We start from the raw sequence: 24213 nt of genomic DNA, 5'->3' as shown, positions 1-24213 counted from the left end.
ATTCTTTTATATTCTATTTCATCTTCTAATCTTTTACTGCTTAACCATTTGTGATAGGCTTCTTTTTTCATTTTGATTATTTCTTTGATTGCGTCATCCTAGATCTTCAGTTTTTTCCTTTTATTAAATTTCTTGGTCTTTCCTAAGCTTTCATTTGCTGCTGCATTTAGTATCGTTTTTATATTAATTAAGCCATTCTATTTCTATTTCTTCATTTTGTTTTATTTTATCTAGATATTGTTTAATTCTTTGTTCATATAGCCATTGTACATTTGTGTCATTCAATAGTCTAGTTTTATAAACAAATGTTTCAATTTTTCTTTCTGTTCTTGTTACTTGTAGCCATTTAGGTGGTAATCTTAATTTTATTTTAACAAGGAAGTGGTCACGGCTTATTTCATATCCTCTGTGAAGTCTAACATCTAGTGAAAAGTTTGATGTCTTTTCATTTAATATAAAGTAATCTAATATTGATTTCCATCCTCTTGCTTCCCAAGTATATTTATGTATGTCTTTATGTTTATAGAAGGAATTCATTATTTTTAGGTTATTATAAACTACAAAGTCAATCAATTTTTTACCATTCCTGTTTAGAGTATGTTCTCCATGTATTCCTATATTATTATTAATTTTCGTGTTTCCAATTCTTGCATTTAAGTCTCCTGCTAAAATTACGTAATCATTTTTATTTATTTTATTATATATGTTTTGTAGCTGATTATAAAAATCAATATTATCCTGTTCTCTTCCCTCTTCTAGGGCATATAAACCAATTGTTAAATAGCTTCTATCTATTTTTATTCTAGCTTCTATCATTCTTTCGTTCCATAATTTATAATGTTTTATCTGTTTTGAAAGGGAGTTATGAATCCAAATCATGACTCCTGCTTGTGCTCTTTGGTTTCTGTCAACTCCACTGTATATCACATTAAAAGTTTCAGTTCTCATGGTTCCTTTTAATTTCTTTTTTGTTTCAGTGATTACTGCTATTTTAAAATTTCTTTCATTTAATAATTGGTCTAATTCTATTTCTTTATATGCTATTCCTCTTACATTCCAGTTTTCTATGTGTATTATGTTTCGTCGTTTACATTTTTGTTTTACCTTTTCCATTCTAGGGTCGTTTCCTATAGATTCAATCCGATTATCTTTTTCTGTCAGCTTATTAGTAGAATTATGTTCTCCATGTCAGGGGACTAGTCTGACGATGGAATAGCTCAGTGGTAGGGCTGCTACCTTAAGGCTTCTGAACTCGCCTTCTTCCGAATTTAAACTCATAGGAGGAATAGGATATATTGAAGGGGGAAAGAGTAGATTATAGAGGAATTATAGTAAGGTTTATAGAGAGGGCATAGTTGTAAAGCCAGAAATGGAAAGACCCCATGGCCTTCGAGTACTCTAAAGCATAGGTGTCATAAAATAAGAAGAGTTGGCTGATAAGGCCTTATAGGAAAGATTAAAGTAAGTGAATCTTCCTCAAAGTAGAAGAAGAAGAAGAGGATAGATCCAGCTAGGGGTACATGGGAGTGCCACTTCCCTTACAATCAAGATGATTGCCCCTTATGGCCCTGTTGGTCCACGAGTATATTCGGATATACTCAGTATATCCGAATATACTCAGTATATTCGGACCACCCCACCATATACACACACACACACACACACACACACACACATATATATATATACGCACGCACGCACGCACATATGGTGGGCTCTCCTATCCGCCATCCAGGGAGAACGCGCTCTCTAGGGGTTACAGGGTCCCCCGAGAGAGACTAGGTAGTGGATTTGGAATTTATACAATGTTAAGTGAGGTGTTGTACATCTGGGAAATAATGTCTTCAGCAGAAAGTTACGTCTAGTTTACTTGATGTATTAGGCTAGGGATGTGATGCACTTGTGACAAGAAAGGTTAGAGAGATGTAAGTCCAAATATCAAAAAAGAAAAATCTGACCTGATTTTGTTAAATATTTGGATATTTTAAAAGGTAAGAGGGAGGCGAACTGTCTTTGACTGAAATAATGTAAGATTGTCTGTTGGTGTCATTGAAGTTGGGAGAATTGTCCTCATCATCCTCCCCCCTTCCATCCACTGAAATACAGAAAGGAAAGAAGCGTGAAAGACACTGGTTGTGGATTATCTGCATATGGGTACTGCAAAGTTTGTTAAAGAAAACCAGACGAATGGTGCACTGTCATCAATAAGACAGGATTTGTAGTTAGTGACGGAAGGTCATTTATGAATTAAATTAAAAAAAAAAGAGATTGCATTAAAGTAGTGAGCTCTGGGGTACATTGGCGGTAAAATCTAAAGAAAGGAAGATATTCATCATAAGAGGCAGTGAGGAAATGGGCAGATAAAACTGGCAACCCATTTGCTAAAGATGGACTATAAAATAGGTAATTAAGTAAGCCAGTCGCTGCACCAACCTTAACAAATATATTGGAAATATCAATAGCTAGTTCACGAAACTTTTCAGAGATCAGCAGTGAACTGGGTGTGGTGGAATCAATAGTAATCTGGATGGGAACACGAATGTAAAGAAGTTGCACCCCAATGGATTTCGCGAAGGACCAGAAGGTTCGACTGCCATTTGAGGCAGGAGGGTCTTTTTTGCAGTTCGTCCTTTGAAAGTTTTGATTCATATTGGCTGATGGTCTTTATGCAGCTTCTGCATTGCTTTCTTGTACGCTGGGTGGGATGCTGGAATTTTGGTTTCATGGCGCATGCGACTGCTGAATTCTTTGCTTGAACTACTTTGAAATATTTTTGGGAAATGAAGGTTTGGATAGTAGTGTGGGTTTCTGAGTAGAATGGAATTAACGCGAAATGGTATTCATTCTAGTAAGAATTATTTCACTTTGTTATAGTAGCTATTCCGATCAGAAAAGCAAAAACAGTTTTCAGTCCAAGGAAGGGAGAAGTAGAAATGCAGATAATCCCATTTCGCACTTATAGTGCCTGAGGATAAGAGCGATTGGGGTTCTGCAGGAAAACCGAAGAGAAGTAGAAAAAGACCACAGAGCAGAGAACATTGTTATTTATTGGGCAGGTTAAAATTAGAGAAAGACAGTTACTGAGGTAACTTGTCACTAACTGTCTTTCTGTAATCTAACTCGGTAAGACTGAAGAAGAAAAGCCAGTCTGAGTTGTGAACGTTTAAGTCCTTGTGAAAGACGAACTCACGGTTTGGATAGTCTGATTATAACTTAATAATTAAATCCAGCTCTTCGGTCATGAAATTAGGTCGAATCTACAATATCCTTCATTTCTGAAACGGATTGTAAGTGTTCTAGCTTTCCAGACAACGAAAAAAGGTCAGAGTAGTTCTATAACAACTGCACGTGTGAATAATAACAGCAATGCAAGAACATAAGAATCGCCTAAATGAAACGACAGCCATCATCATTTTTTTTTCAATTTCTGTATATTGGTAATATGGATAATTCTCACATATCTAATCACTTATCCGAAATAATAAGATTTCATGTTTGCGGTTTGCACACGCATTCTAACAGTGGTGGTGAGAGCGCGGAAGAATATTATTAAGAGAGACCTCCAGGGAGTCAGACACTCATCAGCTATCATACTTATCTTGAATTCATTCACACTGCGTGCACTCACAACATCCAATGGCAATCCATTCCAATCACGCACCACCCTCTGAGAGAAAAATCTAGCCCTTGCACCCTTCTTGGGGGCCTTCATTCTCAGCTTCCAAGGATGCCCTCTCGTCCTTTTTCCACCCTTCATAAATTTAAAAATTCCATCAACTGAAAACCTGTATGACCCTTTCAGAAGTTTGTAAGTCCCAATCATATCATCCCTCTTTTTCCTCTTTGCTAGTGTCTGCAGTATACCAATTCTCAATCTGTCTTCATAATCAGTATTCCATAATCATATCATTTTTAGCACTCTCCTTTGTACTCTCTCCAATATATCAGAATCACAACGGAGACCAGACCTGTCCAAGTGAGGTCTTATCAAGTCCTTGTAAAGAGGCAAAATAGCATCCTTATATTTAATGTGAACGTTCGTTTCAGCATTGCAATTATCTCTTGAATTGTATTTGCAATCTTTGCCACATAGCCCCTAAACTTCAACTTCCTATCTATTAACACTCCAAGATCCTTAGCCTCATCAGTTTCTTCTAGATTAATCACGCCAATATAATACGACATTGGATATCTAACCATGCCGAAGTGAATGACTTTACATTTACTGACATTGAATTGACACCCATTTTCCCATGCCCACAATTCCAGCCTATTCAAATCACTCTGCAAAGACTGCATATCAGCAACATTCCTGATTACCCTACCTATCTTTGCATCATCAGCAAATAGCTGTATGTTGCTTATCAAATCTTTCCCAATAGCATTAATGCACAGATTGAATAACAGTGGACCAGGCACTGATCCTTGTGGTACACCACTTTTTGACATATGTCAGTCAGCCATCCTCTTATCCATGATAATATCGTATAAGCCAAACCCGTTTTCTCCAATTTATGCTGCAGTCTGTTATGCTGTATACTCTCAAAAGCCTTAGCAAAATCCAAAAGCATCATGGTGTATCCATTCCCCTTGTCTAGTTCAATGGTAACAAATTGTTATAGAATGTGAGTAAGTTGCTAAAACATGACCTTCCCTTAGTAAGCCCATGGTGTTCACTGCAAAGTAGAGATTCACTGTCAACCCATTCCTAACCAATTTTTCAAAAATCTTCACCACCACTCCTGAGATACTAATTGGTCGATAGTTGGATACATCGGTCTTTGCACCACCCTTATGCAATGGAATTACCATACATTCCTTCCATTCCTGCGGAATCGTTTCCTGTTCTGAGACTCATATTAAACATCCTGGTCAAAGGAATAGCAGTTCAGCTGAACACTCTTTTAGCACACGTGCTGATATTCCATCAGTCGCTGTTGCTGAATTCTTATTCAGTTTGTGCAACAGCTCTAATACCTCGGCTTCACATACCTGCGTTTCTTCATCTAGTGAAGAGATAACAGTGAGCTCAATGTTGCGTTCACTAGGTTGATAGCTTTAACGAAATGGGAATTCATTAACTGAACAACCTCTTCTGCATCTGTAATCCTCATGCCATCTGGATTTAGAAGTTATTCTTTCATATTCATTCTTTCTTTTACTTGCAGCATATCGATAGAATTCTTGTGGGTTGTCTTTAGCAAGCAGAGCCAGTTTCTTTTCATAATCAGACTTTGCGTTCCGTACAACAGTTGTGACTATTCTAGCCTGCTGCTTAGAACGTTCATAATATGAGATATAGAAAGCAATTTTTTGAATTATCCTCGTATTGTAAATCTGAACGTACTCTTAAAATAAAATAGCTATTGGAGCAGTCATGCATTAAGTAATACAGTAAGCCTGAAAAGATATTTGGTTGAGTAGTGAATTCAAAAGGAAATAACTCAAACACCTGCTTCGCATATAAAATAGATATTTTATACTTTCGCAACCAGTCATGCATTATTATTATTCTGTTTTATGAAAGCGGTGAAGAAACAAAAAGCTTTATTCACGTGAGGAAGGCATCTATGTAAATACCTCAAAATAAAGCGTATTGACGTTGGCAACACTTAAAACACTTTGATAGGACACTTACAATGAAAAGTATACAATCATTGTGGTTTAGAATATGCTTAAAAAAAGTTTGAAAGGTAGCGATGCCCAAGTAGTAAATTCGATATAAAGGTTGAAAGAAATCCTAGAAATGTTGGGGCAAAGGGCCGCATTCAGAGAATAGAAACCAAAAATAAATCATCCTTTGGTAGCTCTTGGTCTTTACATTGTCTGTAGGCAAACGCTTTCAAACATTGTAATGAGAAAACTTTCGAAATCCGTGTGTTTTCACTTCAAGGCTGTTCAAGTGTATTCCAACAAACATAAGAATAATTATAGCACAAGGACACTTAAAGAACAACCTTAGAATAATCGCTTCTCAAATGAAGACAGCAGATGTTGTCTTTATCTATTCTGCATGTTAAAAGACTCATTCTGTCAAGGTAGTGGTTTAAAAGGTTAAAGGAACACTGACGGAGTTCATTCAAAGGGAAGTATTCTGTTCTTTGTCCAACTTTTCTAACGACGTTTCTCCCTTTCATCTCTTAGCTCTTTTCACACTGAGAAGTTTCATCATTCAAAAGGAAAAGTTTCGGATGTGCTTCTTTATTCGGACGCCTGAGTACCATGATGCTTAAAAGCAGTCCATTTGCCTACTGCTAAGAGTCGCAGATGAAAGAAAACGACGTACTCAGAATGCTAAAGAAATAAGGGAAAAAATGAAATAGAAAATGATGCTCTCAAAGATCGCTTTGAAAAGGTCAAAAAACTCTCCTACACATGTTTGATTTAGGAAACAGTTTCTTCTATTAAATAGCATTTACATTATTGAAATGAAGAGGATGCGTCTAAATATTTTTACTGCGTCTTTTTAGAGCGAGACTTTGCTGCGCAAAATACACTGCAAGTCAGAAATTGTCTCAAATTAGAAGATAACTGGGATAGATATAGAAGAAAAAAAACGTCACGTAGCAAAAGAAGCACCTGATGAGAGGCACTCAGTCGGAACAGTTGCCAGACTATTGAAACACTAAGAATTATTAAGAAAGCAAATATACATACCGAGTTCGTGTCTTTTAAGCAGTGCAATACCAATACAACTTCGAATGAAGGTTTACTGAATTTCGTAAACACTTCATTATTTTGGAAACAAACATTTTGAAGGAAAACATGGTTTGTCTAGTATAAAATAATCATGGATAGTTATTATCCTTTAATTGTTAGGCTAACATTTTTTGATATTCTTCTTCCTCTACTCTTTCAATTCATCTAAGTTTGATTTTGTAGAAGATAGACCGCCTACAATTCATTTATTCTTTTACCTCTTTTCTAACTTGTTTGTCAGCTTTATTATTCCAACTCATCTGGCTTTTCTGTCATTTACAAACGTATAAAACTCACGGGCGTTTAATTATTTACAGGAAACGGTCGACTGTAACGTGTAACTTATAATTGTATAGCGACCTGTATAATGATCTAATACTGTGGTTTAAACTGTCGTACACACTTAATTATCAGCATTCATTGTAGCTCTGGAATCTCTCCTATAAACGTATTTTGAAAACCGACGTTATTAGACTAGATGTTAGAGTGCTGGCAAGTCGACGATTGAGGTATAAACTGTGTACAGTTATGAGCTAAATCTGATCTTAATTACTTATGCCCTAGTGAACTGTTCGCTTAATTATTCAGAAGCATGGCGTTAATATATTAGTCCATTGTTCCTCTTCACGCACACTCGCAAACACACACACACAACACATTTCGCATGCCGAAACACTTGACTGAAACGACTAACTCAGCGCACCAAGAATATTTTTAGGAAATGGAACACTTGGTTCATATTTCCTCAAATAGATGATTATATCTGAATACAGTGGAGGATAAATTAACTAAAGATAAATGACTTTTGTCACAATCGAGTGAGTGGTGAGAACTTTTAAGTACTGGCGTAGTTAGAAATTGATTCATAAACAAAATCTTAGAATTAAATGTCTTAAATGAATCAGAAATTCTTTAAATTTGGTACAGAATTGTTGTTTTATTGTTCTTAGTATACTATTCACGGACGTTTAATTATTTGTAGAAAACGGTCGACTGTAACGTGTAACTTATAATTGTATAGCGACCTGTATAATGATCTAATACTGCGATTTAAACTGTGTTTTTATTAATGAATAAAGGTTAATTTCTCACATTAAATTGTGTGAATAAATAGCGAGATCTCTTAATTCATATTTAATTTATTAATACAGTATATTAATTCAGTAATAAACATGAAATGAGAAAATCAACCTTTTAGATATCCAAATTTGGTTCGTAGCCAGTTTATGAATGCTTGCAGAGTTCTCTTTGGATACCAGCTACTAAGGAATCTTTATCATATTCAGTGAACATAAAAAAAGGAATTTTTCAGCTTCCTTAGAAGAGAAAAAAAAGAAAGAAAAGCATAAAAAGGCGCTTCGTAAAGAAAAAAAACGAAAAGCACAAAGCACAAAAATAATTTCAGGCATCAGTGGTCAAAAGAAAACATTTGCTAACCTTATTTTTATTTTCGAATAACAGAAGATAAAGAAAATCTGTCACTTTCCTTTCTTTTCGGTTTTTTCATCCAAAAAAGGTGAAAAATGCGACCATTGCATTGCTGAATTTTGATTTCGAAACTACAGTCAGTTGCCAAAATATTATCTACGCGAAACTGACGAAAATATCAAGAAAAGCCATAAATAGGATAAGGATTGCCTACAGTAGAAAACAGTGGCAATGTTGTATGTGATAGTATGAGATGAGCGGGAGGATGAGTTGTTTGGAGCAACCAAAGAAACAAATGCTACAATGCTTATAGCATTATAGTTATCACCTGCGTATGATACAGGCTAACTCATCTTAGGTTCAAAAGCTGCAACAAAAGCTATTTCTGCTCCTGGAATGTGATCAGAAATAGCTAATCGATATGAGAGGTAGGAAAAAGGATCGACGGGATTTTAAAGTCCGATAGCTGTACATTTGAATAAATGACTATTAAGAAGTGTGTCAAAAGAGTGTGAGTGTAACCCTACATCAAATACTCCACAGAGCTCAGGGTTTCTGTACCACAGCTAATGGAGTTAGAGTCAGTTTCATAATTTAATTTTCTTTTTCGTTTTTTAATATTTTAGTATATAATAAAAATAAAAATTACCAAGAGGTGATAAAACCTCAGTGACATCTGTGAATCAAGCAATGAACTATCATTCATTTTTATACTACTTACACGAATAAAAAGAATATCAAGGGCTTTTGTCTAAAATGAAGGCCATCTACGAGCCGATTTGAAATCAGATTTGAAAATCTGATTTCAAATGTTAGAACCTTGACAACCGGAAGGCAGAGCCCCCCCCCCCCCCCCCAGTATATAATATTTTCTTTTAATCGCTTTACTGTAATAACAAATTTTAAAAGGTTAGCTAAAAGAATTATACAAATCAGAGCATATTATAAAAAAATCAAAACGACATTGTTCTGGCAGATGAAGTATGTAATGCGAAATTACACTGACGGTTGGTTGGAGTGTAACAACGAGATTAGCTTACATTTCCTTAAATATGAACCGCATTTACAGCGTTGTTGTTTTCAATAAAACTCTGACACAATCATTAATATATCCAAGAATGTACATCATTAAATGCGACTGCGCAGTATTTATTTAGAACGGAATTATTCATCGAAGAATGGGAAGGAGAATACAGCAGTAATATCCAATATAAAAGAATCAAGGCACGATGTGGCCACATATATCATAGAGTCTTATCTGTCTTATCTGCTGTAGTTCCATATAAGAAACTGCAAAATAATAATAATAAAAAAACAGATAAGATTCAGTTACTTCATCGTTGAGTTAGCGAACTAAAAAGAAATAAATAGAGAAGTGTGACGCTACGAACCACAATCAAAACTATCTTCATTGGCGCATGCGTGCATTATTTACACTCGAGACTTGAATATATTAAATAATAACGACCAGATTTTTTTTTTAAGGAACAGCATTCAAAATAACTGATAACTCAGAAGAAAATTTGATTGGATTCATTAATAAAGTAAATTCATCTTATTTTTTTTCAAATGATATATTTGTTCCAGAACAAGAATAATTACTAATGTAATGTACTACAAGATTTTTTTTATCCGCAATGATTTGAATCTGCTTACTATTTTATTAATATAAAATAGTAAGCAGATTCAATCGATCGATCGATCAATCCAAGGGGAAAATATCAAATTGCTTTAATTCCTTTATTTATCTCAAGACAAAAATAATCTCTGATTTTATTTTTTATCAACAAATAAGAGAAAATAACGAAAACACTTCATTCTCATTCGTCAGGAAAAAAGTAATCAGAAAAAGAAAATGTAACGATTAGATTTCTCGGTTCTGTGAAACAGGAAAGAGCCAAACCATTTTTATGATTATCACATCTGGGTCACTAGAAATCTATTTTTTCGTGAAAAAAATCGAGTTTTTCACTCTTGACAATTTTTTGTCTTCTTTTATCAATTTCGACAAGAGACCAGTTTGGGAATGATGGATGGCATGAGTCAATTTTTAGAACGTATACCGTAGCTTAAATGACAATACGATCTCTCATTCACAGCCTATCTATCGCTAGAAGGAAAAAAAAATGTGATCACGAGTGGCCGTTCGTTCGTTCATTCTTTCTGCTAGTATGAAGCGAGAAACTGCCATTCATACAAGTGACAGTTGGGAGAATTGGTGGAGAGTATTGTCAGTTAGCTTGTTCTCTTGATGTACTTACCAGACTACGTCCTGCCAGGTCACATATTTTTTGGTGAGACCAGCAAAGACAATCACGGTTTAGATCATACATGGAATGGAAATGAATTTTATTGGTTTCAATAGGATAGAAAGGGGCTAAAATAGGAGTTGTGGGAAGTCAAATTTTGCTCCTAATTTTTCTTGTAATGAGAATTAGTTAGTGACTCCATACAGTTGGCTTAGAATTTACTCCTCGCAATAAGATCTCAATACTAAGTGGCAGTATACTGACATTTAATGGTTAAATTATGTTTTTTGTTGAGATTTATTCCTACTAATTTAGAAATTAGTAGGAATAAATTGTGTCAGTTAAAATATGTTAAAGCTAAGAGTAGTCAGAAGCCACCAAAATTACTTCAATTCTTTTACAACTCCTAAATCTTTTTTTTTTTTCATGCGCATTGCTGTATCTGATACTAAGACACGAAATGATCGAATCCAACATATTTCTTTTTGAATCCCATATGTGATTGTACAAACCAGTCTATTAAATTTGCAATTCATAGGAAGAGATAACAATCTTATGTAACTTTACAGAACATTGGATGGGTGTTTAACTCAAGATATACAGTTAATTTTAGTTTTGTTCACTTACTAATGAGAAATATATTGGTGAAAAAAAGTCAAACTCCCTGCATGCTAGAGTGAACATCTTTAATTTGCAACCAACAGGTTTGAAATAGGCTCCATACTTACGTTGGTGTAAGTTCCTTAAAAATAATAACTGATAAAAGAAACATGGATGATTGACTTTTGTAAACAAATGCAAACATATTAACCTATTACAATAAACAGTCATCATTCCTTCGAGGGTAATTGCTTCTACGTAATTCTGATCAATTTATGTATGGATCTCCTTTGAAAATTTTTGAATGATAAAGGGACGGACATTTCTTACCTAGGCAGTGAATATGATCAGGGGCGGGTCGTGCATAGGCACTGCAGAACTGCAGCACCCCCAATTTTTCTCGATATATAAATTTATTTATATTTGCTTGCAATATTTAATTTTATCATCAATAATCCTATACAATTCTCTTATTTTCTATAAAAAATAATAAAAATCCATCTTGTAGCACTTAGGAGGGCGAAGGACGCTAGCAGCACTGTGTTGAGCACAGTGTCATATTGCTACGCGCGAGTGTTCGTAGTGCTTATCGTGTTTACTCCGTCTCTTTAAATATTTGGACATTACAATTAAATACATAACATTTGTTATAGTTTTTATTTTAGAACATTATTGGGGTTATGATAATGGATTTTATTTTTAAGTAATTTTGAATTTTACCAAACTGTCTTTTGGTAAAATTCTGAACTTTATCGAAAAATAAACAATATTTTTTCAAGTTTAATTTTTACCATCATTTTGATATTTATCCAAACACGTACACACTGTACTTACAATGTGTATGTATATTTCGAAAGTTGCAGCACCCCCACGATTTCAAATCTTAAAATTTCAAAGCAGTTAAATGGTATATTTGCTTTCATCAATTTTTCATTGCCTCAAAATAGCAATTTATCCTCTACAAATTGTCTGGAATAAAAAAATAATTAAAAATAAATAAAACTAACTAAAACAAGTAAAACTAAAAGGTAACGAATATCTTCTTTCTGATCTACTTCGTGTTCCATTTTTCCAAATTTTTATAAAAATATTTAACATTACGTGACTTAATTCTATGTAAATTTTAATTTAATGATTAAATATTAATCATTTACGAAGATTTATTAATTCTGATTAGTTGGATAATTGACTGAGAAGAATCACTTTCGGGTTTTTTCCATTTCCCTATAATATAATTAGACAGCTGAGCAAAATGACGACAATCGATGCATTACAATTTAAAAATTGTGGCTTTAAGTATACTTTTATTACCTTTATACTAAACTATTCATATCTTGAAATAATATTAAATTTTCGCTATTCGATAGAATGGGAAAGACTTTTCTTTTAGTGACTCAACTAGATGCGCTAGGTTGAAACATAAAATCCTGCTGAGCTGAAGTCATGAATAACACATTGAAATTCTCCAGACTTCATTCAATATTTGTGAAGCGTTTATTTATGTATGCTTTACCCGCTATACTATACCTCGAATTCAATCGAAACAGTCCTGATATTCTCTGTACTGAGCCGAAAAACTGCGAACTGAATTCGCTTTAAACAAACTCATCTCTTCTTGAGATGAGTTTGTTTAAAGCGAAATCAAGCGTATGTGTGCAACTGGATTCTCTTCAGAATTCTTTATTGGAATTAGTTTTGCATCATACGTAGACATCTTTAATTTGGTTATATGATAATATTTTCGTCATGCTTTTCATAAAAATTTTATCTTCGCTTACTAGAAACTTGAAATAAATTATATTTGCTAAGAAATTATATTCTTGTTTTATCCTTTACTCAGTTATAAATATACAGCCTAGTTATGAAGATAGTTCACGAGCAAGTGTAAGCAAAGTATGCGAGTGAACTATCTTCATAACTGGTCTATATATTTATAATTTTTTTTGCTGAGTAGAGCTACTGCTAACTTTCCTTACCTGCAGTCATCCAGGTCGAAGTGATGAGTTGGGATGAGTTGACCCCAAAGGATCACTCGGTGAGAGCGGTTCTGCTCAGGTAGGGTGAGCCTGTCATTGGTTGGAATCCCTGCTGAGTAATGAGTTATATAATCATTCGGGTCGCTCATTGCTTGTGTGATCTGAGGAATGGTCCGAGGTTTTGGACAATAATAATTCTGCTTTGGGCTTGCTTTTTTCGTAGGAAGCAGAGCGGTTCTGATCGGTAGCTGGTTTTTGCTGTCACTTTGTCGAGTTGCCATTGAATTTCCTATCCTGGAGTGATTCAAGTAAGTAATGATGAGTTTAGTAGTGATTCCAAAATTTTAGGTCACTCAGTGAGATTTAGGGTGATCTTGTAAATTACTCAGATTTTTTGGAGAAAGGAGCTGCCCGCACCTTAACAGGTATCGTGTAAACGTCGAAACTGGTCTATGCAGTGACCACTCCGATATGCATTGCATTATCGAACTGAGGCAATTGATGTGAAGTTAACAGCCTCTGTATACGAGTAGCCTAGTCATGAAGATACTTCACGCGCAAACTTTCACACTTCGATAAAGAATTAAAGAAGAATATAATTTCTTGTCAAATATAATTTACTTCGTAACCAAATGAAACATCCTAAAATTTCAAACAATAAGATATAATAGTGAACTATACAGAAACATTGATTTTTGTCAAATCTGACGAAAGATGGAAGGGCAACTGTTGGGAATAATAATAATAATTTAAAAAAAGGCTAAAATGTTTCAGATGTGCTTGATGAATTACTTTATCGGTAATTCACGATGAAAATATAAAAAAACATAACTATATTCCATATAACAAAAAGTCATGGCTTAAATATAGGCTTCGGTGTCCAAATGCATCAAAAACTTAAGCGATTTTGTTTAAGAATTTGAATAGTTAATAGTTCATCAGCAAAACACTGAGTTAGAGAAATTTTATAAAAATAACAGCTAAATTCTAAATTATGTTTTTCAGATGTGCTTGATGAATTTATTTTTAAAAATTGTACAGCTGAACTGATAGATTTGGAGTTTCCAGCATGGACCCGCCCGATGAGCGAGTTAACGAAATTTATTGTAGTATTATTTATACTTCTGAAGTAAGCGATGACTTCAATAATAAATATAGTATATTCAACAACCTACTGAAAGCCCAATATATTTTTGTAAAATAATAATGTGAGCACAAACTCTTACAATAATCACCTTATATATTATTATTATAGAAGAAAATAACATAAAAGGCTTCATCGAAAGGCATGAATGAGAACGAAAGTTCACATTCACTGCCTTTTTATAACTAGGTTTTGAATAAAATGTGCATCCCTTCAACCTAGTTTCTTGCTAAGTGGGCTCAGTGAAATGGCAGACCGCAGGCGATCTTGTACTAGCTTCCAGTAAGTCTCGTATATCGTTTGTTGGTTTATAAAAGAGTCTAATTCTGAACTGCAAAGAATTTCGTATCGTAAAAACGCCTGTCCCAACTCGGGAAGTAATCAAATCGTATTATTTGTACACATGAATAGCTTGGTGTAGCAAGAACACAACCTGTCTACAACACCCGCTTTTGACCTTGAACTTCGCTGATGAGAGGATATCTTGTGGGCCTCTGCTCTGGAATCCCATACGTACAAGAGTAACTGGCATCGTCATCCGAAATATTATTCCAACGCTCCCAGTTGAATTGTAATACAAACTTTGGCAACATCATCTTTCATTAGAAGACGTTGCTCTCATACTACGAGCATCCACTTTCTGTATTCCTTTACTTCGTCAGCGGAAGGTGGTTTTGCCTATTTTGCACTATTTACATACAACGTAACTCATGTAAATTCTACATGCGTGCATGCAGTTCGATTTAATGCTGTAAACTGTGAGCAACTAACAATAATGTGCCATATCACAGGTGGAGTCATTTTACGTTGATCTCCGATCTCCTTTATTAGCCTGTGTTGTTATTACAAAGCAACTTGAGCACATTTTTAGAAAATATATTGATTTACATTATTCTAGTGTACGATTACTATAGATGTTGCCCTGCGGATGTGCATAATCATAATTAAATATTATCCTAGCATAAATATAAGGAGGGAAAAACAATTAAAATCAGAAATGTTAGAATCAGACATTTCGTAACTCTAAATCGAAACACCAAAATAATTATTAAAAAAAACATATTGACGAAATGAGTGGAAAAAAGAAAGAAAACGTATCAGTTTAGACAACTTTATGTTTATCGAATTAGCACAACGTCGTGTTCCTGTCAAAATTCCAAGAAAATGTTGGAAGAACGTTTCCATATGTGAGAACAGTGTGAAAGAGAATTTCCTTAAATATTTTTCTCGTTATCGTTAATTAATCTTGAGTGTTTTATGCTAATTTACTCAATATACGCTGTTTATAATAATTGAAAAATGTTTGGTTCAAATGAATTAGAGAGTTCACATTCCTCTTGCCCTAAGTTGTATTCTTCCTTAAAAGTGAAGGAACATTATCCAACTTCACTAACCGTTAAAGTAGAACTTAAATAGTAATATTTCACTGAAGTTTCACGATTATTCTGAGTAACTCTGTAATTGTTATTTGAAAATGCCATCCTATCCTTCATCATTAATTTGCTCCACATGATCTCGAGGGAATTTTATCGGACAAACAACTCATTAGCACTACCAAAATTACCTGTTGTGTCTTTCGGATTCTTCAACAGCTTTGACTGACATTGATGAATTAGCTCAAAGATACCACTACTTTAACCGTTAAGGAGTTGGTTAGTTTCTACGCCCGAAGATTGCACATTATCTTCAGCAAATGATAATGTTTCCGTCTCGGAATCATAAATTTATAAAATGGGAAATTTAATTATTTGAAAAACAAAATATTGGTGTTGAATTTAACTGAAATGTTACTAAATTTTACCTAATTCTTTTTTGATTAACATTGGTTCAGAACTGGATTCCAATTCAGTCTGGTGCGCAAGCCTTTGTTACTCTTGAACAACAATTATGTACAATAGTTGGTTATGATATTGAGAAGTCAAAGAACTGAACATCTCTCGCTGGACCACCGCTAAGTGACCACAGCTTTATTGCTAATATGCACCTGAATTAGAACAAATGAACTTCAAGTTTGAATAACAGTACGAAGGGTAGTAGAAATATTACTTTCTTGGACAGCATTAATTTCTCGATGTGCTAAGAATATTTACTGTTTAGACTTTGTTATGAATCGTTAAAGAGTGTAATTAAAACAGCATGCGGGCTTTATGTTGTGCCACCAAGGCACTTAACGTGTGCTACAATACGATAAGACTAAAATTTCTATGCCACAACAAGGTTGAGTGTGTGGATTTATTCGAAAAATTTGTTAAGATTCATGTTAGGTTTGTACAACTCAACTGCAAACACAGAACACTACCTGGTTATTAAAAAAGATATTTAAACGTGTGTATTTGTCTACTTTATAATGATAATTTATCAACTAAAGTTTTAATGAAAGAATAGACGCACTCAAAAAGTTCAGTTATGAAGTGTTTCACGCGTAGAAGGTTCCCTCGTTCTATTTTCTTTTTCCTCCGATGATAAAACACTTCAACTGTAATAACTTCTGAACATTAATTGCACTCTATTTAAATATGCTGTGAAACAAGTGCTTCCTTTTTTCTCTTGCGTGCAAGGATTAAATTTTCTAGTTGTTACTGTGGAATCTACGACTAGAGTAATCCCTTACTGATTACCAGGATAATTAAGAATACACTCTTATGTACAATAATGTTTTTGAATACAGTATACAACAGCCTTTTAAGGCAGATAAGTAACAAACAAGTACTGAGGCATGTTTTTTTTTTTACTCTTTTCGCTAATAACTCTTACATTTGTTCTAAATTCTAATACCCTAGATTATAACTGTGATTAAATACGTAACTACTAAGAAAAAATATGAAACTTGTGCGAATTTATTTATGAAAACATATGAAAATGGATTTCTATGGAGTGAATTAAAGTATGCTAGCTCGTATTTATTTTTTTTTAACTTTACTTTTTGTATCTTGGCTTAGTGATGTTTTCTCACCTTATTAAACATCAGTTCACTTTGTCAGAAAAAGTGCAACAGATGTTTAATATGCGTTTAGCTATTTCTACATTTTTTTTAAATCTTCACTTTATTTTGAATTACGTTTTAAATTTACAAATTGCCATTTTCACCTCAACAAGAAATCCAAAGCCTTTATTTTGGTATCTTTAAAACGTAAGTGATGGGCATGCGCAGTATAAAATTGTCTATCATATGGCGTAGACAAACTGTATCTATTCATCATGCATTCATCCTCTTTTCATTCTCTGAGTTGCCTTATGGTTATGACGTGGTCGAGTTTCATATCTGAGTAAGAGGAGCACATCTGGAAGATATGCACTTACTTTGGGTCGATATCTTCAAAATATCAGAGTGAATGCAATTTAAACATCTTCTCTTGCTTTCCATATGCTAAAAATGACAGTAGCTGTGTAAAGGTATACAACCATATATAAACATTAAAGTATATTTCATTTTTGCATAAATGGATCTACTCAGCAATCCTCTGTAATAAAACAAACAACGTAACACTTCGTAAAAATGATTTTCTAACTTTAAATAAGTCTGCATGACTTCAATTTTTATCAGACGGATAAAATCTGACTTATTTCTTTTTACTATAAAGATTTTGAATTAAACCATACGATGATAACAGAAAAATCACATTTTTATAAGTTGGTTGTATTCACTATACGCTATTAATGCATTCCAAAAGGTTATTAGTTCATAAACCATATCTTTGGTTACATTCGTTTTTTTTTTTTTTTTTTTTTTTTTAATCAAAACAGTACGCTTTGACAGTGCTCTGAGTAACAGAAATTTGTGACACAAACAACAATTCTTATGAAGATAAAAAATTTTAATCGTCCATAGAGAATTTCCAACTTCGAATAATTTTAAAATCGGTTATAAATAAATTATTATATGAAGTGAAAATTTAATTAAATGGAATATTCTATTAAATGTGCCAATATACGTCTTTAGGTATACAAACTAAAACCGGTTCCATGTTCAATGGTTCTGATACAGTTTTGATGTCGATTCAAGAATGCTGTTGGATCATTCCTAACATTTTTACAAACGAAAGTAATGGTTTTATAAGACTGTTCATAAATCATTTCCTTACATTTATAAAGTCATTTCTAAAAGAGGATTCAAACTCTAATAGACTGTACACCCTCTTCCAAAAAAAGAAACCGAACTTTTGATAGAAAATAAAACACAGGTCATTTAGAATTATTCAAATCATTTATTTCAATCCATATACCTCCCTGAGCTTCGATACAGCGTTTAGCACGGTCAATTAATTCGTTAAAAGAGTTTTTTATATCCGTTTTTGGGATACTGTTGAGGGTCGTGGTTACTGCCGCTTGAACGTTTTCAATGGTGTCGTGTCGCTTTTCTTTCATCGGCAAGTGAAGTCGGTGGGGAGAGAAAGAAGTCACAGGATGTTAAATCAGGTGAATACGGCGAGTGACCAAACACGCAAACTTGGCTTTTGCTCTAAAACTGTCTCACAATGTTCGAACGATGAGATGGTGCAAATCGCGAATTCAATTTACGAAGGCCCAAACTCTCGGTCAAAATGTTGTGCACAGTTGATTTTGGAATCCCCAATCCATCTTCAATCAATCTCACGGACGATTTCGGGTTTTCTTTGATGAAATCACGATCACGCAGTTTTTGGATGTTAACTTCGCTCAGTCCAGTTTTTGGACGGCTCGGCTTTTCGTCGTCCTCAAGCGTCTCACGATCACTTTGAAATCTATTAAAATCACTCGTAAACTTGAGTACGTAATACGCATTGATCACCGTATGCTTTTTGAAGCATTTGATGCGTTTCGGTAAAACTCCTACCAAGTTTAACACAAAAGTCAATCGCAGCTCTGTTTGAAGCTCATTTTCCGACCGTTCGTCAAAACACACTGTCACTCTTGGCGCTATAACTCGGTTTCCAATGAAACAAATGTCATAAACAGTTGACACAACACAATGCAAAACCTTGACAGAGCTTTTTCCTTAAAAATTTTTTCTTGGGAACACAGATTTTAAGGAGGAAAAGTAACAAAAATATTAGCCATGGTAAGCTAATCATTATATGCTCTTTTGCTAGATTACGGATCAGTAAATTCTTAAACTACGATCTTTTTCACCACACTTTCATTAGTTATTTTCTGAGTGTAATTTTATAAAGTTCCAACTCTGTTTGGAGATTTTATCTTCTTACTTTGTAGAAATACTGAATCTTTCTGCACATTTGCATTCCAGATCAAGATAAACTGGAGGTCGCTCGCTAATGCGGAAGTAAAAAAATACATTCTAACATTAAAATGAATTAAAATGAAATAACCATTGCTGACTTTGAAGGAAAGGTAAAACATTATTACACTGTAGCATTAAAAATGAAACGTCCTACATCTTACCCTCTATTTTTTTTTTAAATATGTCTTTTACTGCCGCTATAAAAAAAAACAAAATATTTTCCTATATTACAAATGTCTAAAGCTTCTTGCTGGATAAATGGCAAAAACTGGTATACAACATAAGAAAAACATAGAATGCTAATGAAAATCAGCTCAATGTCTTTACTGAATACAAGAAAGCAAAACCTATTCGATAGGCGAAAGGGATTTTGGCTGGATCGTTTTCTGTTTTACCTTTGTCATTCTTGTTGTCGCGTCTCTTCTACCTTTAATTACCGGATCGCCAGAGTAATTAGGAGTCTAGGAGCAGTAATTTATACTGCGCATAGTTTTGCTGTCTCCGTGAAGAAGATAAAATGCTCAGCAGAGAAAGGATTTAATTTTATTCTGCTAACAAATGTTGAGGCGCAACAACTGAGCCGTATTAATCAAAAGAATAGAAGAAATTCCTGTGCTTTTATGTAGCATTTTCCACTTGCTTTCATGGCTAATTCATAGCACTTTCTGTGCTGGACTTTTCAGTATACAAAACACCAACAGGGAAAAGTTTTGCTTCTTAATTAAGATCATCCGTCATTGTAAAAGAAAAGATTTCTTAGGCATGTTCTTGAAGATATTTTTAATTGGTTAATCTCAATTTGCACTATTGATCTAGAAAACCTAACCTGATTTATTTATTAATTCATCCCAAATATTGATATTTCTTACATATGGCAAACAATTAGTAGTAAGTTGAAAATATTTAGATACTCCAGTACTACTTTAGCGAATTTTTTTTTTTTCAAGATTATTCAAGGTCATCCATTCCAGTCTGAGATGGGAATGCAGCACAACATTGCTGCATCTCAAAGGAGCAAATACAGTTATAATTAGATATTGTCGTGGATGAAGCGCAACAGCAAAAGACCTCATCGAATTCTACTTGTCGGCTAAAAGTAATAGCTATGAATATGAGTACAGAAACACCTACGCTTGATTCTTACGTAATGGGGAAAACAAAAGGTCGCTAGGTCCAACAAATCCAAATCAATCTATCATACGGTTAAAACCGCTGCAAGAGACTGTAGCATGTAAAGTTCGTGTTAGATCCTGTTGATCTAACACGCCTTCAGTTGAGACCCGTAGAGCAATGTTTGAATACGTGAACATTCTTCGAGACTAGAAGAAAAGCATCAAAGTAACATTATCGTATTTAAATGTCATGCTCAACCCACCCCAACATCCATGGGATAAGATTGAACGACTTATTGGTGACAGATGCAGTAAATCATTCTGCAGATATCGTCAGTCTGAAGCATCAGTAGGATGAGATTAAGATGGCACCAAAGACTAAACGAAATTAATATAATTGCATTAATCTGTGATGGGAATGCAGTACCAAAACGGTTCTCAACGGAGCAAATGCAGTTATAATTGTAAATAATGTAACTTTTACTTGAAACAAGAGTAAATAAGATGAATGAAAAGTGTAACGTTGTATTAACTACTATTCTTGCAATTGCATGATAAAAATGCAATATTATCTTTAGGTATGGTTTTACTTTCTATGGAAATAAAGGATGACGTAATTCATGTCCAAACATTCTCGGCTTTTACCTAAATTACAATAAAGAATAACATCTTTGAGACTTTTTTTTCTGAAAAAAAAATAGAATTAAATAATCTGTTCATTTGATGTTTGCATTCTGCAAATTTACTAATTAGCACATTCATCATCATATAGACATTATTGAATAATACTAAATTCCTATGTTCTCACGAATATATTATTTATTTATTGTTACAAATAGAATAGGTGTCCAAAATTCTCTTCGAAGAAAATCTTGATTCATAGCGCATAGATAATCCAGGTCGATTCGCTTTCATAGAAATGTAGCGAAGACATTACAACAGGTTTAGCTAAAGCGATATCTTCGAAGAAGACTCGTTTGTATTTAAAATGATCTTATTCTGGCAAAGTCAAAGCTCCATTTTTCAATCAAATTCTTTAAAAAAAATATTTTAAAGTTAAAATCATAGAATCATTAAATTAATAGCAACATAAGGACGAAATCAAAATTCTTGGCCAGCTAACTTCAAAGCACTGTTCTAAGATTCATATTGTCTTCACCGAGTGAAGTTCTTAATTTAGCATGTCGCTTTTGATACACATCAAAAGATTGACTGCATTACTCTATAACGATGGTGACAAATTTCTAATGATAGCAACGTACTGAAACATTTCTTCATTTCAATCTTTCTTTCAAGAAAGATCGAAATGACCTTTCTTGAAAGAAAGGTCATTTCGATCTGATTATCCATGTGAATGACAATTTCATTTGGAACGGAGACTGTTTACTTCAAAATAATCTCCATATGTCTTGGAACCGCCATAATACTCATTACCATTGATCCTTCTGTCAGCGTCAAGTTTGCAGGGGTTTTTTTTTTCTGTTTTTAGGGTAAGGGTGCCCCATTATTTCCCTATGAGATCGATTAACTCACTTTCAGTTGAAATAATCTTATGTTCACGTTTTGATAGGATTTCACGTTAATATCTCCTCAATGGCACGTGTGATTCTTTTAATAGTTCTGCAGAAACTCTGCGAAATTTTCACACGTTGTATAATAAAATGTCTTAAATGGTACTGAATTTCATGTTGAATCCATTATTCATGATCGAGTAGTAGTAATAACTGAAATACTACTACAATGTATGGCCGACGCAACTACCCCCTATCTAATGCTGTGATGCACGTCCATCGATGATTCATTTTTATTTATGTTATTCTAAATGTTATGGTATTGCAGTTGGATTTAGTAAGAGTATATTTCTTAATAAATCAATGAATGACACTTTCAATGTTTCATTGCGAAAGCATCTGTTGGCACGTGATTTGCAACTGTGACAGCGAAAGCTTCATTCAGTTTTCTCTTATAACTCATAAGCATTATTACAGGTTCTCTGTTTGCTGTCGCAATATTTACCTGGATATTTAACTTCACTTCAAATCTTATAGTATTTAATATTCGAGTGTTATTCCGTAGGCTATGAAATTCACTGACAGTCAGCAGTTTCCAGTATTTATTTGACCTTTATATTAAATGCGAAGTATGCAACATGTCCAACAAACCAGGGTTAAGGGACTAAATGATCTATCGGCATACAGAGCATGATATAATAATCAATAAATAAATGATTTGTTCAACGATCGAAGCAGGGTCACCTGCACATGCCAAATATATACCATGCACAATACGTTGATCGTGCTAACCTTTATTTAATCTTTCGTATATTAATAAAGATTCCTTTTTATTAATTGCCAGTGCTTTATAATCATTTTAAATCGGTTCATTATTTAAGATTCAATATATATTTACTTTACCTACTTGAATTGAAACATTTATTGCATATGTTAATGTTTATTGGCTCTGTATACGTGTGTGTGCCATATAGTAGCGGATCAAATGTCAAAATGGAAAACAGCTTGTCATATATTTCCTGAAAATTATTTCGTGCAGTGTAATTTTGATTATAGAGTTTTTAATGTTGTATATCGGTGAAATATATGGTTTCAAGTTGCATGTAAAAATGTCCATTCCTAACTTTTTAAAATGCTGACACCCAGGTCATACTGTAGTGGGAGTGGCTTGACAATGTAGGGCATTAAAATTCATTTTTATTCCTTGCAAAAACACTTACCTTCTCAACATTGATAATATTCAGATATCTCCACCCTTATTAGAATACGGACTGTGGATTATGTATTTACAACAATCTTAGAATCTATCCTAAAAAGGAAACCTATTATTAGTAATAAGGCCTTCTTTGTAAAGTAGTTTTTCTTTATTTAGAATTCTGTATCTTAAATGTATTTCATGCCTTCATGCCAATATATCTTTAAGATATTTCACATACCATAGAATGATATCGCTTCACATCTTTCATTAGACCTGCGAATGGTAAGTTCTATGTATGTACCCTAGTGGACCCTATTCACTTTGATTGTTTTAGATATTTCGATATTAATATCGGTCGGTTTAAGCTGGTTCCTACTTTATGGTAGATTATATTAACATCGAGTATACACTTTCTGAAGATGTCGACATTCATTGAGTTTCTTTGCGATATTGAAAGGAAATTAAAATATAAAGTTTTCCAGTCACAATGGCAACGCAACTAGTGCTAATAATACTTGAAACATAAGATTTGCAAGTATTTTAATTAGTACATGGATCGTACCTTGCAGTTAGATAATGCAATGCACGTGCATTCACTCATGCATTTACGTATACAACATTCGACTTGTCATTAAACGAAGAATAGCGGAATGCGCCTCTTTTGCATTAATGGTTGGTCGGAACTGCGGATGGAAAACTCCTGTCATCACATAAGACCATCTAACTCATCTTCAGTTGAAATGCCCTTGCAGAAGGGTATTTCGAACCAAAGTCTTTTCAACCAAAGAGCAAATGTCGCGGCATCTTTGCAAACTCCGCTGCAGAGGAGCTGGTCTATGAAAATTAGAGACAAAAGATAAACGGTAGACGATTTAAATCGTTTACGCGTATGTGAAGTTAAATATATTATTTCAATACCAGAAGAATTCTAAAGTTTACAAAGTATGTAGCACCAAATACATAACTATTTACTAATTATTTAAATACATAACTATTACCATGTTTACCAAACTTGTAGAATTCAATTAACCTATTCAGTGCTTCAATTAAGTTTATTATTATTATCATATTGAAAAAT

The 24213-nt window shown here is 33.8% G+C and overlaps 1 long non-coding RNA gene across 2 annotated transcripts in view; it reads right to left on the bottom strand.

The window, feature by feature from the left end:
• LOC150092855 (uncharacterized) overlaps positions 1 to 24213 on the bottom strand; it is a 647058-nt gene that overhangs the window by 107534 nt on the left and 515311 nt on the right. The window contains exon 5 of one of the 2 annotated variants that reach the window (XR_016550493.1): positions 23158 to 23246. The exons of the other annotated variant lie outside the window; for it this stretch is intronic. This is a non-coding gene — a long non-coding RNA (uncharacterized LOC150092855). The remainder of the gene's footprint in view (positions 1 to 23157; positions 23247 to 24213) is intronic. 2 annotated transcript variants of the gene reach the window in all.

This window comes from Typopeltis vanoorti, chromosome 25, assembly GCF_054136105.1.
Source record: "Typopeltis vanoorti isolate ZY-2024b chromosome 25, IOZ_Tvanoo_1.0, whole genome shotgun sequence".
Taxonomy (NCBI): Eukaryota; Metazoa; Arthropoda; class Arachnida; order Uropygi; family Thelyphonidae; genus Typopeltis; species Typopeltis vanoorti.
This window is presented reverse-complemented; position numbering and strand designations above follow the sequence as displayed.